The sequence below is a fragment of the Macaca thibetana genome, chromosome 17 (genome assembly GCF_024542745.1).
Source record: "Macaca thibetana thibetana isolate TM-01 chromosome 17, ASM2454274v1, whole genome shotgun sequence".
Classification (NCBI taxonomy): Eukaryota; Metazoa; Chordata; class Mammalia; order Primates; family Cercopithecidae; genus Macaca; species Macaca thibetana.
The window spans coordinates 69781141-69800997 of NC_065594.1; the positions used below are offsets into that span (position 1 = coordinate 69781141).

The window sequence follows — 19857 nt, forward strand, 5'->3', positions numbered from 1 at the left end:
CCAAAAATATTCAAATATTGCTGAAGTTAAAAAATTCATTGGGATTTTGAAGGTATCATGGAAGAATATTCTATTATTTTACACTATGGAAAATTAATCCCAGAAAAAAATAGTTAATGGGGAAGAATGTACAACTGCAAAATTAGGAAAACAAGTTCAAGATGAGTCTATTTTGATACTACATGATAATAATTCATTCTCTTTCTTTTTTTCCACTTTTTTCCTGGTGTTTGTTTCTTCCCTGTTTTATCTATTTTCTAAGTATTCATATACACACATACATAAATGCATATACATAGTTAGTACCTTAATTATCTCCAAAACCTTATTTTATTTACCATTAAAGGGACACCCTAATATTCTTTAAATACTTTTGTCCCTAGTGCATTATTTATCTAAATGGTATGTTACAATCTTTTCAGTAGTAACTCATAATAATTTGCACTCATTTAGTTTGCAGGAAACTTTAAAGCCTAAGTAACATTTTTACTATATAGAAATAGACAAGAATTCCTTATTATGTTAACTGTATGTTTTTTATTCTAATGGCTTTAAAATATTTAAGGAAAAGTAAGCTTACAATTATTTAAAGTCCTGATCAAAATACAAATGTAGTTTGTTACTTAAGAATTCTTTAGTTTTACTTTGCAGAAAGTCTCTGGCTGAGTCTTTAGAAGTTCAAATTTAGATAATGTATTATAAAACCATATGTTGTCATGTTTGAACAATTCATTCTAATCCAGTTTACTTTTATTTCTAAAAAAATAAAATATTACTAACAAAAGAGTTCAGGTTTTAGTTTCATTGTGAACACTACGTAAAACAAACTTGGAATATTAATGTTACTACTGAGTAATAAATGGACTTGCTGCCTGGTGCACATAGAGGCCAATCTCATGGCATTGGCTTTTGAAAAAAGAAAAGCTTTATTGTGAGTCAACTGGCAAGGAGATAAGATAAAATGCTAAAATCTGTCTCCTCGGCTGGGATTTGGGTTGGGTTTTTTAAGCACAGGGCACTGAGGTATAATCTGATTGGATCTTACAATAAGGAGATGCCAGGAGGCATGACCTGATTGGATTCTGCCATGGGGTAACTCTAAATCTTGGTCTGATTGGATCTTGGATCCTGCTAAATGGTATTTGTTTCTTGATTCTGTCTCTGCTCCTTTGTCCCAAAACTTAGGTCCTCCCCTGTGATTACACAGTCTTCATCTGAGCATACTCAGCCTAGATGACCTTCAATCTGGGGGTCCATGGCAACTAAAAACAATTCACAACTTTGTTACATTAAGTTGAATAAGATTGGTCTGATGTAGATAACAGTGTGCCCATGGTGACAGTAGGTCAAGGAGAAGGTCGGAAGCACAGAAATTGTGTAAATAGAAAATTCTGAAATACAGCCTGAGGAAAAATGTGTAAGCAAGGGTATTTCCGTGAAATGATTTATCTTCCTAAAGGCACACATCTGAATATCACTGGGAAAAGTAATTACAATCCTGTTCTCTATATTTAAAAAGCACGACACCGTTTAACTGCTCTTTTAGAATGAATCAAAATTTCAGAATTTCCAATGAGATGTAAAAGTATTGCTTTTATACCTTGGAACAAACAGAAACCTTAGCAAGGAACATAATACTAAGTATTTTATTTTGCTTAAATTTCTACGACTTAAACCACTTGGAACTAAATTTATACTCACTAAAACTTTTGCAATGACTATTTCTGAGAATATAACAGTAGGAACCACACAAATTGGATTCACTTAGAATCTTTTTATGCTTTTACTTAATGAAATAAAAAGGAAACTCAGCTTTATTTATTACAGCTAATAAATTTTAAAAGTTACAACCTTCAAATTTGAATGGAATGTTAAATGGTTATGGTACAAACATGAAGTCAAGAGTTTTGCAATGAAGCACTATATTGCAACAACATCCTGCAATATTTTTGCATGATTAAATACAAATTGTATTCAGTGGTACGAAAGGCATAAGAACAAATCAAAAGAAATCAGGAAACACTTTGAAACACTTTGTTTGCAATATTGCAAACACTTTGAAATTATACATTTATATAAATGTATACTGTATACATTTTTGTAAATGTTGATATCATTGGAAACTACTTATAATGTTGTTTTTAGTATGCTATTTTAAGTTAGGTATGAGAAACTCAAGCAATTGACAAATGATTTAATTTATTCTTTTTATAAGCACCAAGCACAGTATTAGGCAGTGTGAGCATAAAAATTATTGTCAGCTTTTTTACCTGACAGAATGTTTAAAATTATTAAGAAGAAGACAGAAGAATGACTAGAAAAATATAATATGTTGTGCATATTACCATAGGTATGAGGTGTAGGTAAGCATAAGTTTATTGAGATTTAACAGATGGAGCAATTAACTATCATTAAAAACAGATAAAATTACTGCAGTGGAAGAGGCTAGCCCAAATGTAAAAGGAAAGAGGCCATTTGGTTAGGTTCAGAAAATAAATTCTATATTAATATTTGAACATATTTTACTCTAGCTAAAGTAGAGCATTGGTCAAAAAAAAAAGGTGGAGGAGGCAATAAAAATAATCTAGCTAATTTCCAAGTTAACAAACTTTGGAAAATTACATACACGTCCTGGTAATTTGGTGTGTGACCAGAAGTTTCTAACATAGTATATTACAATTGCCATTTAGATATTCAAGAAGAGAGGAAACATAACTGCAATAATGTTTAAACAGGATTGAGAGTTAACCTGATGCTGACTCACAATACCAGTGAAACAGAAAATGGTAAGCCTGTTTGACATGGTATAAAAATGAATGAGGCACTTTTCAATACTAATTATTAACCAAGAACCTGAATGTAGACCATTTGAGCAACAAATCCTGTCTCTTCATTTCAAAAATAAAATCTTGTACCAAGTTCAAAATGGTTCAGGTTTCTTTCTATTGTACAGTGAGTGCTCTTTGGAGCAAACTGAATTTTTCTCTTCATTTCACTATTTATCTCATCCCCAAATATTTTTTCTAAATTTGCAACTATCAGCAAAGACACTGGTAAGATATTGCTTCCCATAAAACATACTTCATATGCAGAACTGAATGTAAGGCAAAAAATCGGTAGAAATCAGAAAGAAATACAAATCGATGTCTACCATCTGATAATAGGGTCAAATAGCAAAACATTGAGGAAACAATAATATTTTCATCACAATTTATCAGATAACCTAAACATCAAAATTTGGATGTTGGGCCAAGAGTTTTACATTTAACGTACATATCCAGGATGAACTAAAGTATTTAAGTCTCATCAAATTGGAAGAGAGAGGGGCTCAGAACAATATTTATCAAGTTTCTACTAAAACATAGGCTTTGGAATAATTTGTTCTTATTTGAGCATGTGCACCACCACACCTGGCTAAGAACTAACCATTTAAAGAGAATATACTGTAAGGTAAGGAGCCAAGATAAGTGAAAATTGGAAATGGTATACAGAAAGCACCAATGACCTAAAATGCCCAATAGAAAAATTAAAAAACATAAGTTGTAAAATTAATACTGATACATAAAATACGAGTCAGAAACATGCAGAAGAGATCTCTCTAAATGCAAGTAGAAAATCTTTCTGAAAAGAAGGATGGATGAGGTGATCTATATGGAAAAAAGCAGAAACCTAACATAAGAACACAGGCACTTTAGAAAAATGAATAAGTGTAATCACAATGAAAGCTATAAAACAAACATTTCCAAGATGATTAAGGAGCCTCCTTTTTAAGAAGCCATTTATTACTATATTTCCCCCAAAAAGCAATTGAGATCTTTAGAGGGCCTGAAAATATATCACACATACATTTTTACATAGTTGGATAAAAATATCATAATATATCAAGTAAAGATTTTTTTTATCAAATGAACAAGTACTGGATTAGTGATTTCTCAACAATATTTATATAAGAATATATGGAATATTTATATAAGAATGTTATCAGATCTTTAAATAACAAAGTTTATGACACATGAAATTAATATCCAGCCAAATTCTCTTTCATAAATTGAGGCAATGAAAATGTCTTTATAAATGCAAGAACCTAGAAAATCTAACATTTACATATGGTAATTGAAGAAAATGGAGAGTATGATAAAGGCAAACGGGTTATAAACTGTGAGTACTAACTCAGGATTGAGAAATGGACTATAACTGGGCAAGGGGATGTGGAATTTGGTCAAAGTACATTTGTAAATTGGAAGTAAAATTAGCTTAAATAATAAAATATAACTAACACATATATACTACTAAAATCCACAATAAGGACATAATTGTCTGTCTCAGAGTTTATTTTTAAAATCTGAGAAAAGCATAGGACAAAAAGATGTGAAGGTGATTGTGCAGACAAAGTGCTCAAAACTATTCTGTCATTTTTTTCTCTCTCAATAATATGATATAAATGAGTAGCGAGGTGAATGCTTGAAAACTCCTCAGTGATATGACTTAAACAAGCAGGTGTATCTACCCAAAACACTGAATATAGGAACATGGGTTATTTCACTGTATATTTCTTGCCTGGATTAGTATACCTTTTAAAGAGATCACACTTATGTGTCAGGAGCCTTTATGATAGTTCTTTGATCTCCAAAGCTTTAGGGCTGAAAAGATTTGGAAGCTGTTGTCAGTAATGGCAGAGAAAAAGCTGCCATCGTATTTGATATCCCTTTGATATTTGGCCTCTTTTTAGTTGTATGGATTCAGAAATCTTTTAGGGTCATGCAGTGATATACGTGGATAATACTTTTGTCTTAAAATCTAGATTAAAAAGTATATTTTTAAAATTTATTATTGAATATCTTTAGTCCCAAATTATAAAAACCTAATATTATTTAAAATACAGTTTTTCTTGTATGCCTTGGTCTTTTAATGAGTATAGATGAAATAAAATAGTTATGTGTCAGAATTCCAGTTTCGTTACAATTCCAGACAAAAGGATTGGAGTACATAATTTTTGCTGAGTAAATTATGTAATATAAATAAAACATAACAATGCACTAATGAAATATCAATGTTATTGAAATATCAAATGTTTCCCCCTTAGTTTTATTTCTCTAATTCACTTAGAACTAATAAAAGTTGAATTAGAAGGCAAGATGAAATAAAGATTTTAAATTAATTTATCAGAATCATTGCTAAAGTGATAATTTCTTTGGATAAATTAATTAAACAGAGAAATAGAAAAGTAAATGAGGTGAAGGAAACTTTATCTGAAGGGTATTCTTTAATAATTTTATTTTCAGAAAGACTTGTTTTCTCCAAGAAATAATCTAACCTATTTTAAAATTTCTAGGTAAAGCATTATTTACTAGACTTAGTCTTAATAAGCACTAAGGCTTCAAACTTTAAAAGACACAAAAATGGAATTTATGCCTTTACTCTTAATAAATTGGACTGTCAGGAAAGAGGACAACATTCTATGTGTTCCAACAGGAAACAGACAACTCTTTGTTGAGAAGTATCATTTGCATAAAATGTAGTATCTGAATTTTCTTCTAGGTTCTTCTCAAAACTCAAATATATAACTGTGCCAATACACTTTTCATTTTCTAATTTCCTTTATACATTATTTCCACAAAAATTTGCGAACAACCCCCAACCAATTCAATATTTTCACTATTCTCATTGTCAATCAGATGATAAAAATCTCTTTTTTTTAACAGCAGAAACAAGTGAACATTTGTTTATGTGCCTTTTTTCCTATGTGTATGTCAAGTCTTTTTCAGAACGAGGCTCCAGGTATCTCCAGATTGAATTATGTACCTGCACTAGATCAACTGCTGCCAGAGTCTTAGGAAGCCTTGTTCAAATGCTAGAGTTATTCATTCACCAACATTAAATCCTAGGAGAGAGGATGCAACAAAGCCGGACTCCTTCCTCCATGGAATGTGCTGATTTCAGAGGAGGTGGCAGCCAATGTAGAAAACACTGGAATTTTTCCTTGGAACTGGACTGCGATGAGACGTGCTTGCCATGAAAATAACCTACTGTCTTTTCTTTGACCCTTCCTTTCTAGTTTTTGAAGATGAAAGCAGGAAATAATTTTCTTCGAAGATACTTGATAAAAATTCCCCCCAAAACAAAAACACATGTTTCCACTTCCCTGATAAAAATTTACTGCAGTTTGGCACCTGAGTCTAGCTCAGTTGGTGGATGAGCTGATTGATGCATTCACTCTGATAGCCAGGTGAGCCCATCTCCTTGAGGAAGCCCATGCATTTTTGGTTGCATGACGGGCCACTGAGAGGTGAAAAGGGTGCAAGAACCATGAGATCTCCTGGAAATGCTTCTCCGAAAAGGCAGTTTCATGAATGAGGTCTTCCAGGCAAATGACACCAAACTTCCCCAAGTGCTCCTCAATCACTATGTTATTTGTTAGAGGAATGGTCTTCTTCTTGACCTTGGCTTGTCCACGTTTCAAAATGTATTTCAGATTTTGAAATCTTCAGGTCCATAAGGTTCCACTAAAAGCAGCATTTTTAGGTTCTGGGGGGTGACATTTACAAAGACACCACTAAAATGTTTCCTTAAGTGAAGTCTTGCAATGGGTTCTCTGCACCAGTAAACTCACGCCATCAATCCTTTCCAGCCTACAACAAAGGCCAAGGAATGTTTATCTGGCAATTCCAAGGTATGAGGTTTCACTTCTAGCCATCTGAGATGTACCTTGTCACATCTCCGCCTTCAGGAATCATGCAGGAATGATTCCAGTTGCTTAAACCTGAGCCCTTTTCCTTTCCTGTGCTCCTTTGCCAACATGCCTGCTTTGCCTAGGTGGCTATGGGGGCTTGATAAGCCTCCCTCTTTTTCAGGAGATTTTCTGGAGCCAAAGGGATTTTTCTTTGGTCTTGTTTCGCTGTCTTTCTTGTGTTGTGGCTCAAAAATCTTACACGTTATAAATTAACTACACATTTTAAAAATTGCATTATATAATACGTATATAAAATATAATATATATGTATACTGTAAAATATGGTAATAAAATGAACAGCTGCTAAGCCACCACTCCGCCTAAGAAATATCAAAATCCTGGCATTTACTTTTGTATTGCTGTCCATTAAATTCTTCTATCTAATCCAACAGGTGGTCACAATATGTTATTAAATTTTGTATTTGTCATTGCCTTTCTTTTAATTTTATACATTTATCACTCACATGTATGCATCCCATGCAATACAATGTTTAGTGTAGGTTATTTTTTAAACTTTATATAAACATTTTAGTATTTACATTAATTGCTTTTTCACACAACATTAAATATAGTACAAGTGTCCAAGTTTTAGTGTTTTGCTATAGTTCGTTTTTTAAGCAATAAAAATTATATTGTCTAAATATTTCACATTTTATTCATCCATCTTCCTGTTGATAGACATGCAACATATTTCTTCTTAGTTTCTGCTTCTGTCAATGTTATCACTCTGAATATTTGTGTACAGATCTGTTCTATACACACATGGATTCCCTAACACATATCCCTAGGAGACAAAATTCCTGTACAAGGTCATGCCACATTATTTTTAAATTTTTAAAGCAATACATACTCTTTAACCCTATCTTCTATAATGCATATTTTTCTCAGATTTTTTTTACATGAGTATTGCAGTTTATTAAAAGAAACTGTAGGCAGGAAGAAATGTGAAGAGTCTCCCGGTCTGTCTAGGTCTCCCAAGCAGAAAACTGGGACTGTTACATCAATGCATGGATTGTATTTAATTCGATGAGTTTTTACTACTGTCTGTATCTATGCAATATCACCCAAAACAAGATGTAGATAGAATATTTCCATCACCTCAGAAAGTTTGCCTGTGTCCTTTTGAAGTTGATCCTTCTTTCCACCCACTGCAACTTTCTGATTTTTAATCCCTTAGAGTAATTTTGCCAAAAAGTTGCCCCTTATATAAAATATATATCATGTAGTTTATGTTATTTAGTATCTGGCTTCTTTTAACTTATTTTTTGACTTTTATCTATCATTACATCAATTAGTAGTTCCTTCCTTTCGTATTGCTAAGTATTCTTTCACTAAATAAATATGACAAAATATTTTGACAGATGCAGAAGGATTATTGATGTAAGTTAATTAACGTAATATCCCAGTTACTTGTGATGCTGAGGTGGGAGGATCACTTGCGCCCAAGATGTCAAGGCTGCAGGGGGCCACAGTTGTACTACTGCACTTCAGCCTGGGTTACAGAGCAAGACACTGTCTCATAAATAATAAAAAGACATTATAAGAGCTCCTATTATATAAATGTTCAACAAATTTGTTTTGTTATTTCTAACATTTTAATCAAAATAAGTGGTCCACATTTAGTAGTACCAAGGTAATATGTGGAGACTGGTAATTTTAGTTAATTTTAAGATGAGAAATTCTCTTCATTCATTGATTTTTTTGAAGTATCTATTATGGTTTAGGTGATGAGAAAATGTACATAAACAATAAATAATAATCTTATTAATTTTATAGTACTTGAATTTGAAGTATGGTATTTGCTGATAATAAAAATAAACTCTTGATGCTCCATTGATGAGAATTGTTTAATTCTCATCTCTTTTATATATTCTTAAGGATATATTGAAGGCTCATCTACATAAGTTAAGAACATTTAACTCCCTCTGGAATCATTGTGAAAATAAATGTCTTTGATTTCCTAATAGATATGTAATTCACAAAAATAAGAGAAAATAAATTTTAAATAAATTTGTATCTACAAATTGATTTGTATTTGTACTATCTGAGAACATAGCAATATTGCATAAATCAAATATCAATGATAAAAATATGTATTCCATATATAAAGCTTTAAAAGTAAGGTGTTGCATTGAGATTACTTTCTACACATACTCCCTTCAAAGATGCTTAATAATATTTCACACTTAAATGAAGACATACAAATGATACAGTTAACACACTCTCTCTCTCTCTTTCTCTCTCACACACACACGTATATACATGTTCTTTTTAAAATTCAGAATACTAATAACAAATAAGTCCTTGAGGGGAAAAAAGTAAAAAAAAAAAAAGCTCTTTATATGCCAAATTAGTGAGAAAATGTTCAGCTATTTTTTTTCATCTTTTTTTCTTTTATACAGAGAAACTCAGGTATAAACTTCTAGCAGCATTTTGATCAGATTTAGAAAATAGTTGAAAGAGGAAGAACAAAGGGAGATGATAGAAATGGCAGAAAACTTAAGGCATCTTTGGATGAAAAAATAACCTGAATCAAGAAAATGTAATTTTTGATGGTGATTACACTTTGAAGAAAATAAAGTGGATTGAGGAGACAGATATGACTGGGCAGGAAATTAGATAGGGTGGACAAGATGGTCTCTCTAAAAGGGGCTATTGAGCTGATACTTGAATGATAAAAAGGAGCAGGCTATCAGAAGTTATGAGTCAAGTATTTTTCAGAAAGAGGAAAAGAAAAAATAATGGAAATAGGGATAACCCATTAGAGAAAATGTGAGAAGGCTTACATGGTTGGAACAAAACGAATAAGGGTAAGTTTCAGAAGAAGAGAATAAAGACAGGAAAATATAAGGTGGGAGGAGATAGAGTTTATACCTTATTTTGAGTAATGGGAAATAATTATTGGGTTTTATGCTGGATAATATCCGTGATTGAATTAGAATGTGAAGATAACTGCAGCTGTGTTGCAGGTCATCAATAGTTTTGGGAAAAAGAAAATGTTTTAGAACTGTTCGCAGGTTACTGGAGAGTTTATGTAAACGATGTTAGATACTTGAGTAGGATCCAGGCAGTACTGTTTTAAGAAATAGTCCAGTTTGGATACTTTCCGAAAGAATAAATAGCAAGATTACATAAGGTTACAATGACTGGAAGGATCAAGGAGAAAGTCTAGTGTTCTGGTCTGAGAAACTGGGTAAATTGAAGTAGTATTGGCCGGGCGCGGTGGCTCACGCCTGTAATCCCAGCACTTTGGGAGGCCGAGGCGGGCGGATCACAAGGTCAGGAGATCGAGACCACGGTGAAACCCCGTCTCTACTAAAAATACAAAAAATTAGCCGGGCGCGGTTGTGGGCGCCTGTAGTCCCAGCTACTCGGGAGGCTGAGGCAGGAGAATGGCGTGAACCCGGGAGGCGGAGCTTGCAGTGAGCTGAGATCCGGCCACTGCACTCCAGCCTGGGCGGCAGAGCGAGACTCCGTCTCAAAAAAAAAAAAAAAAAAAAAAAAAAAAAAAAAAAAATTGAAGTAGTATTAACTATGTTGTATGAAACACACAAAAGCAATTTGTGAGTGGAGAAACACAAAATTCAAGGCCAAATATTGGAATTAATAAATTAATCTCAGTGATGAAAACTTTGTCAAGTTATGCTACTGACATTAAGTGATGATAAAATGTGTCTGAGGAGAAAAAAATAAATAAATTCACCTATTGGGAAAGTGGTGTTTTAGAAGAGAAAAATGACAAGAACTGAAAACAGTTGTTCTCCATCACTTTGTGGTCTGGAGTAGACAGAAGAGCAAAGGTACAGAGTGTCATCAGCTGGTAATCCTTGAGGGATACTGAGAGAGTGTGGTAACATGGAAACCAATGCCAATATTTCTAGAATAAAAGTGTTAACTGTGTGAGTGCTGGTGGGAAAGTTGAATATGGGTAATAGACTTGAATAGACAATATGGTGCACATTGGTGACCCCATAATAAATTTCAGAGGTGTAGTGACAAGGATGAATGGAGGAGATTGAAGAGAATGTGCAGTGGATGAATGGAGAAATTGTTTCTGAGTCCTTTAAAAAAATTTATTCTAAAAGGGGACAATATTTACTTGGTAGTAGTCAGAGAAGTATCATGTTCAAGAATATGGGACCTATTATAGCAAGTGATATGTAAACAGTAATGTGTTTCCAGATTATTTTTCCAATCAAAAACAAGGTGGGAAACAACTTTCTAGTTCGCAGCAAAGCAATTAATGTAATTAATAGATTCTTATTATAATGAAATACATTTAAAAAGTCGGCATTCCAAGAGACAGTATTTTCAACAAATTTATTTTTATGCTTTTATTTTTAACAATAATAGTTAACATTAATAAAGTAACTGCATTATTTTCTTATGTTTTGGCTGATGAGGTTCTTTGAATTTTTCAAAAGTCTATTAATTGAAGACTTCCCCTCAACTCCCTCCCCATGTTCTAGGAAGGATAGATAAGTATAGGGATGTACATATTTCATTGTTATTACATCTTGTCCTTGTCTGATCAAGTATTTCTTTTAAAGTACTGCTAAAACTTGTCTACATTTTATAATTGAGGTGAATGTCAGCAATTTCATCACATTAATGTCTTTTGTTATTAAATGTATTATACTGAGGTGTGTGATTTCTGTATCCTCTAATAGAAATATTTCTAATAGCAAATATTTATTTCTCTTTTTATAGAGTCAGAATCAAGATTTGTTTCCTCCACCTTGTTGAAACTTATGCAAATATCTCTCAAATAAATAAATTGGCCCAAACTTTGTGGAAGTTTGACTACTTCATAATTGTTTATGAAATACCTCTATTTTCTACCAGACGCAGTAAAGAGTGTCACATAATAATGACGAGAAGGACCTCTGTCATGTAAGGCAGAAATTTTCTTACTTCTCATGTATTTTGGTCTGTTTTGTGTTGCTATAAAGGAATACCTGTGGCTGGGTAATTTATAAAGAAAAAGGTTTATTTGGTTCACATCTCTAATAATCTATAAAATTGAATATTGACCATCTGCGTCTAGTGAGACGCCTTAGGCTTCTTCTATTACAGGTGTTACTAAGAAATAATTTTTAGGCAGCTAGAAAGGGTGAAAGTTTCCAGTGGAACTTTCCTTTAATAAAAAAGCAACTCCCAAACCATGTCTTCTCCATCAGAAAGGGGCTTGAATAACCAGACCTGAAAGCACTGATATGCAAATACCGGCAGCTAGAAGCCAGGTCCACCCAATATGGTGGCTCCCACCCTCTTTTCCTTGTCACCGGGTGTGCCAGGTGTCATGCCAGCCTCCAGATAAAACCACATGTGTGGGACGGCCAGTCTTTTTGCAGGCTGTGTAGAAGGCACACCTGGTCAAACCAATTCGCTAGTCCCTGCGTAAATCAATCACCACCTCCTCCAGCCTCTGTGCAAAACCAGTTGCATTCCACCAAAAATCAGAGACCCTCTTTTGAGTTTTCTCAACATGAGGACACCATTTCTCTTGCTTTTCTTCTCTTTCCATTAAACTTTCTGCTCCAAAACCCACTCCTCATGTGGGGGTATATGTCCTGAATCCTTTCTCAGCCAAGACCAAGAGCCAGGGTATATACCCCAGACAACAGAGACACTTCACTTCCACTCAGGGCAGAAAGCAAAGAAAGCCAGTGTGTGCAGAGATCACATAAGAAAAGAAGAGCGAGAGCAGGGAAGCTCCAGGGTTTTTTTTAAAACAACCAGCTCTCAAGGGAATTAATACAGTGAGAACTCATTCACTCCCCCCACCCAAAGAATGCTGTTAAACTACCCATAAGGGATCTGGCCCATAACCCAAATACCTCTCATTAGGCCCCACCTCCAACTTTGGGATTCAAATGTCAACATGAGGTTTTGAGGGAACAAACTTGCAAACCATAGCACCAAGTCACAAAACGCTACAGCGGAGATGGAGAATTGAAGATAGAGATTAGTCATGTGAGTGGACAGTTCTGGAGCCAATGAGTGAGAATAGGATCAAGGACACGAGTCAAAAAGCTGGTCTGAAATAGAAATAAGTACAGGCCATCTTTTGTAACTAATGAGAGGAGAGTTTATGGGTAGAGATACAGGTAAATATGGAAATTTGATGGTGAGAAGTTGAGGAAATTATCTTCTGAAAGTTTTTATTTACTCATGGACGTTTGAATAAATACCATAAACTCAGAGTAAGAAAAATACATAAAATAGGATGGTTGAAAAGAAGAACAAAGGTGAAATATTTATTTCAATTCGTGGAGAAAACAAAGCACATATACTAAGAAATATGGAAAGATTAGCATTGTATGGAGTGCCCGATTTCCACTTGGATTTTGCTTTATATGTGTAAAATGAGACCAATTGAGATTTTTGCATTTTTCTCAAGCTTCTCAGAGCCACCAGGTTGAGGCAAGAGGATTGAGTTAAACCAAGGTAGAAGTTGTAAAAAGAAGAGCGTAGTATTCAACACTGTATGCAAAGAAGTAATTCTGGAGGTGACATTTATTTGATTTTTAAATTTCTTGAAAATAGTTATTTAAAGGGAAAATATTTATTTAGCAAATAATTTTAAACTGCTTCTTGGTATCCAGTCAGACGGTTAATGATGGAAATGAATTTCAAGTTCTATATTTCAGAGGTGATCTTCTAAAAGTATAAATATATGTTCTGCCTAGTTTCATGGTTACCTGTAAGAGATCTATTATTCTATCTCTAGTTATTAATACTAAAATTTTAAAATTGACCTTACATTGTAATTAAACTTTATAACTCATTTACCTTATGTTGTAATTAGCTTGAGACTTCTGGAAACAATTATTTCTTGACATAGATATTCTAATCTAGTCATAGTTACCACATTTATTTAGATACACATGTACATTCTCTCCTGATACAATCACTATTAATATAAACTCATTGTTCTCTATTAGGCCTTTCTCAATCATAGTATGAGAAATTCAGCTTTCAAAATTTTAGACACTTTTAAATACATAACCTTTTTAATGACTTTGGTTATGGATGATACAATTATGCTTTACCTGAAGTATCTGAAATGAACTTTGCTAATCATATGTATTTTAAGTTTCTTCATCCAAAGATCATATCTTTCTCCATTGGGCTTTTTTTTGAAATCCAAGATGTCAAAACCAATACGTAAAACTATTCAATTTCCTTCTCTTTGACCAAACAGTTCATTCTTTTGAAGCATAATCTAACCAATATAGTAATTCAACATAATGTCTCTAATTTCTAGAACAGTGTAAAATTATATAAATCAGATTCTCACATGTTACTAAATGATGCTTCCTACAGTGATCTCCTTTGACTGTTAATGCCTCCAAACAAGTAACTTCCTGCAGATTTTACAATTTGTCAAAAAAATGAATAAACTCTTCTTCTAAGTGAGAAGTCAGCAAAATGCCCACATAACACGCAACTTTTGTTTTATTTTATTTTTGGTCACCATGAAAAATTTCAAAACGTTTCTCAAGAATGAACAGGAACTAACACTTTTTGAGCACTTATTGAATATTGTACTATCAAGACAATATTTTATGTACTATTTTGGGATTAAAAAATAAAGTTTTAAAAAAATCAGACTGGTTATTTTAATAGAGGTGAATAGATGTTTACTATTTATACTCATACATGTCACTGATGTTCCTCTAATAGGTGAGAAAAGAGTGAGTTACCTTTTCATCTCTTCCAACTATTGCCTGGTTTTAGTTACATTCAAGCTTTCAAATTATTTTTCTTTTAATTCTATACTTTCCCTAAAGATATATAAATGTTATCTGAAGCACTGTTAGTCCAATATAAGTTACTCTGCCATTATTAGAACCAAAGCCTCTCCTAATACTTAAAATTTGTTTAGTTTTTATGTTATAAATTCACCTAAAAAACAAATAATGGAAAATTTTATATCAAAATAAAGTATTTAAGTTTAAGCTTCTTTATCTTAGTTATTTCTTAGAATAAAAGGTAGTTTGGGAAACAATTTTACAAATACAATATTGAAACAATGTTTTTGCTAGTGTTTTTCTAATTACTTTCATAGAAGGTATTCCATACGTATAAACAATTAAAATAAAATTCATTTAATTTGTGATTTCCTAGATAATTTTACATAAGCCTATTTAATTTTTTCAACAGAAAAATGCTACTTCAAAATCTGACTAAATCTGAAAAGCATTGCAGATGGTAAGATATGATAACTTGATTATTATCATCAATATTTTAATGACATCTAACAGGAGCATGTGCAAAAGACGAATGAATGTTCACCTGAAAAAGTATTGAATATTTTCTATGATCATAATTTCTATGATTATCATTGAATAATTAATTGAGCTACCCACTTGAATAAGTCATGTTGTTTCCTAGAAAATAAAACAAGGGGACGGGTGCGGTGGCTCACGCTTGCAACCCCAGCACTTTGGGAGGCTGAGGCAGGTGGATCATGAAGTCAGGAGTTCAAGACCAGCCTGGCCAAGATGGTGAAACCCCGCCTCTACTAAACATGCAAAAAAAAATTAGCCATGCATGGTGGCACACACTTGTAATCCCAGCTACTCCAGAGGCTGAGGCAGAGAATTGCTTAAACCTGGAGGAGTGGAGGTTGCAGCGAGCTGAGATCATGTCACTACACTCCAGCCTGGGTGACAGAGCGAGACTCCGTCTCAAAAAAAAAAAAAAAGAAAGAAAACAAGAAAAGAAAAAACCCACCTTATCTGTTATTTTAATTAATTGCAATTTTGCAGAGGTGTCATCACTTCACTTCTTGATTAAGAAATTTCAAAGTGATATAAAAATTACCCAAACATTCTTTAGAATTTGTATATTGTATATAATAGATACACTGTAAATAATCTATTTCTACTTTTCTTGTCATTTCTACAGCAAGTTTATATTTTCTGGGTTCTTGATTCCGGTACATTTAAGTATTTTCATATAATTTAATCCAAAATACAGAAGAATGTATTTAATATTTTGGTACTTATCAAGTTACTAAACTTTAAGGGTTTTTCATTATTATATACAAGGTCACAGTATTATTGTGTCCTCAGTTTATGACATATTCCATCAACTTTTCTAAGTAAAGATTGATCTCCATCCTCTGCCTGCCATCTAGATTGTCAGATATATGGTTTTATTAGGATTGACCTGTCAACCATGAGATGTTGTCAGTGACAACCCTGGAAAATAAAAATAGTTTATATTTTTCCAGAGTTCTAAAATGTGCTCAGGCAAATCTTGTATCATGTATGCCCAATTATAACAGATTTCTCAATGACCATTCATTTTTTGTTCATGGCCAATACCCTTAAATTTAAACAAATATTTATAACACAGCAGGTATACATATCTTTGGTTAAATATAAAAAGACTTCCTCTAGAGTATCCCATGTAATGTAACACTTCAAATAAGTTATTCTATGTGATAAAAGTTATATTGTGAGAATAATTGCTCCTGTATGCTAGGATATATATACATTTTTTTTCTATTTTATTCCATTAGAAGTTTAAATCTTTGTAGAAATTATTGTTTGTGTTTGATGGAAAACCCTGTAACTATACATCCAGTCTTAAAATGCATTGCCTTATTCCTACGATAATTAGTTACTATCTATTAGCATAATACATACAAATAATTATGCTAGATTTTATGAGACAAAAACAATTTAAAATGATTTTTAAAAGCATACTTCCTGTTTGTGGAATACATAATTTAATAAATAGATATTTCTCCAATGCTTCTTAAATCTTCTCTGGTGAAAATTGACCTTTACGATGTCTGTCTTATGTAACCAACAGCATCAAATAAAGGTATACTGGTATTTTTCATAGCCTAAAGACTGAAGCCTATCATCTTTTCCTACCTCCTTTTCGATTTTCTCATTCCTTTCTAATATCTTTAGCATGCTCATTCTTTCTATAGTTACCTATAAACAAAATCACATGCTTAATCTTAGTGTCTATTGCAGCTCCTCTTCATTTGCTTCTTTTACTAGCTAGGCAGACAGTGCCAGGTCCTCAATCTTCCACAATGCCCAAGCAAGCCTCGCCTCGGTTCTCTTCCCAACCCTACCTCCTGGTTAGGCTTCTGGAAAGAGTAATTCTAACCCAGCAAAAGAGCATGAGAAACTTTCAAATCACGTGTTTAGACAATTCTTGCAAATGATTTAACATTTGCTGGAATTCTAGAAAAAATATAAAATACTTCGTATTTTTAAGGATATAGGATAGGGATTTACTGTCTTTCTTTTATGCTTTACTTGGTTTTATTGTTCTGACTGAAGTATGTACGTTGTGGCCAGGTATTGGCTAGGAGTCCTGTTTGAGGTGAGATTTAGGAGACGTAAAAGAGTTAGAGCATCATGAAAGAAGGTCATGCCTTTTTTTATTGTTATGCTCTGTTTTTGTTTTTGTTTTTGTTTGTTTTTTTTGAGACAGAGTTTCACTCTTGTTGCCCACCTCCCGGGTTCAAGCGATTCTCCTGCCTCAGCCTCCCAAGTAGCTGGGATTACAGGTGCCTACCACCACACCTGGATAATTTTGTATTTTTAGTAGAGACGGGGTTTTGCCATGTTAGTCAGGCTCGTCTCGAACGCCTGACATCAGGTGATCTGCTCGCCTCGGCCTCCCGAAGTGCTGGGATTACAGGCACGAGTCACCATGCCTGGCCAGGTCATGGTATTATTGTTGACATGAGCAAAGAAGTAATGGCTGAGCAACCAGAGTTCACTCTGTCTTTATTGTCCAGAATTAGTATGCCTGGTTTCAAAAAATGTGAGATGGAATAATCATGATGTGGCCTCTATTTATTAATCCACTTTCTTATTTTGCTGTTTTTCATCAGCTTCCACCTTTTCTTACACATACACTTGCATTCTTGGATTATAGAATTGTTGATACTTCCCCATCATCGTGAAGCTTCACACGTCTCTAAACGTATGATTATTTTTGCCACTTAAACAAGATCCCTTATTCTTTCAGCTTAAGGATCTTCTGTGTATTCTGTCAACTCAGCTCAGAAATTATCCTCTCTATGAAAATTTGTTGCCACATTTTTTCACCTTAATATACACTTTCTATCATTTGCCCATAATTATAATATTACATGTATACTAGTGTTACATGTATACATGTAATTATATCTGTCTTATAAGGCTGTTATCACAGTATGAAAGGTTTTTGAAAGCAGAAATTGTATTTTATTCAGCAATGTATCAGAAACTAACAGATGTTTTACATAAGATGTTCAATAAATATTATTCAGTCAGCACAACTGGTTGACTAAATGCATATATGGAATGGCAGTTTTCAAACAAATACAGACTAGAGGACAAGAATGTTGACTTTAAAAATGACTGTCCTTCCTTTCCAAATGGAATATTGCCAAGATGGTACTCTCATACCCCTGAATTATGAATTTAATGTGTCTTTATTATTATATTTAATAAATAGTATCTATTATATATAATTTTATAAAATAAACATACTTTTAATATCATTCATTCAAAGACTATAGATGGAAAACATGGCTCTTCTCTGGTTGAGAACAATCTCTAACTATATAAAGGATACAGCCTGGTAGAGAGGACTGTAATAGAGACTCCTATAGCTTGCAAAATTAACAGTTATCTAGGTTATCTAGGTGACCTTAGAGTTTGAAAGACTGAAGAGGTACTAAGCATCAGTATGATTTAGCATCTTTAAAATAGTACTAGTGTTAAGAGATTCAAACTTTGTTCAACTCACACTTATGAGTGAGAACATGCAGCGTTTGGTTTTCTGTTGTTGTGTTAGTTTGCTGAGAATGATGGTTACTAGCTTCATCCATGTCCCTGCAAAGGACATGAACTCATCCTTTTTTATGACTGCATAGTATTCCATGGTGTATAAGTACCACGTTTTCTTTATCAGGTCTATAATTGATGGGCATTTGGGTTGGTTCCAAGTCTTTGCTATTGTGAACAGTGTTGCAATAAACATACGTGTGCATGTGTCTTTATAGTAGGATGATTTATAATCCTTTGGGTATATACTTGGTAATGGGATTGTGGGTCAAATGATATTTCTAGTTCTAGATCTTTGAGGAATCGCCACACTGTTTTCCACAATGGTTGAACTAATTTACACTCCCACAAACTGTGTAAAAGCATTCATATTTCTCCACATCCTCTCCAGCATCTGTTGTTTCCTGACTTTTTAATGATCACCATTCTAAATGGCATGAGATAGTATCTCATTGTGGTTTTGATTTGCATTTTTCTAATGGCCAGTGAGCTTTTTTTCATATGTTTGTTGACTGCACAAATGTTTTCTTTTGAGAAGGGTTTGTTCATATCCTTGGCCCACTTTTTGACAGGGTTGTTTGTTTTTTTCTTGTAAATTTGTTGAAATTCTTCGTAGATTCTGGATATTAGCCCTTTGTCAGATGGATAGATTGCAAAAATTTTCTCCCATTCTGTATGTTGCCTGTTAACTCTGATGATAGTTTCTTTTGCCGTGCAGAAGCTCTTTAGTTTTAATTAGATCCCATTTGTCAATTTTGGCATTTGTTCCCATTGCTTTTGCTGTTTTAGTCAGGAACTCTTTGCCCAAGCCTATGTCCTGAATGATATTGCTTAGGTTTTCAGGAGTTCGAGACCAGCCTGGCCAACATAGTGAAACCCTATCTCTACTAAAAGTACGAAAGAAAAAAAGTTAGGTGTGCATGGTGGCAGGTGCCTGTAATCCCAGCTACTCAGGAGGCTGAGGCAGGAGAATTGCTTGAACACAGGAGGCAGAGATTACAATGAGCAAAAGTTGCATCACTGCACACCAGCCTGGGCCACAGCATGAGACTCCATCTTAAAAAAAAAGAGAGAAAAAAAAGAAAAGAAAAGAAAAAAAAATGTGGAAAAAGATGCTGCATGTTTTGAAATAGGATGGTTGCTCTGATAAAGGGGAGTATGTGCCCTTCTACAAAGCACTGAGAGAAAAAAAAAAGCAAAACATAATCTCTAAAAATATAAAACAAGAAGTTTTTGCATTAATCGAATCAAATCATGCTACTGGCAAAGCAAAACAAGACTGGGTCAGGATGCCTTATTGATAACTGGTTG

At 33.5% G+C, this 19857-nt stretch overlaps 1 non-coding gene and 1 pseudogene across 1 annotated transcript; one reads left to right on the plus strand and one right to left on the minus strand.

The window, feature by feature from the left end:
* Positions 1–6176: 6176 nt before the first annotated feature.
* On the minus strand, positions 6177–16668 carry LOC126940278 (60S ribosomal protein L7-like 1; annotated as a pseudogene).
* LOC126940892 (small nucleolar RNA SNORD38) lies at positions 10346–10414 on the plus strand. The gene has a single exon (XR_007720965.1). It is a non-coding gene; the product is annotated as a small nucleolar RNA SNORD38 (small nucleolar RNA).
* Positions 16669–19857: the final 3189 nt, after the last annotated feature.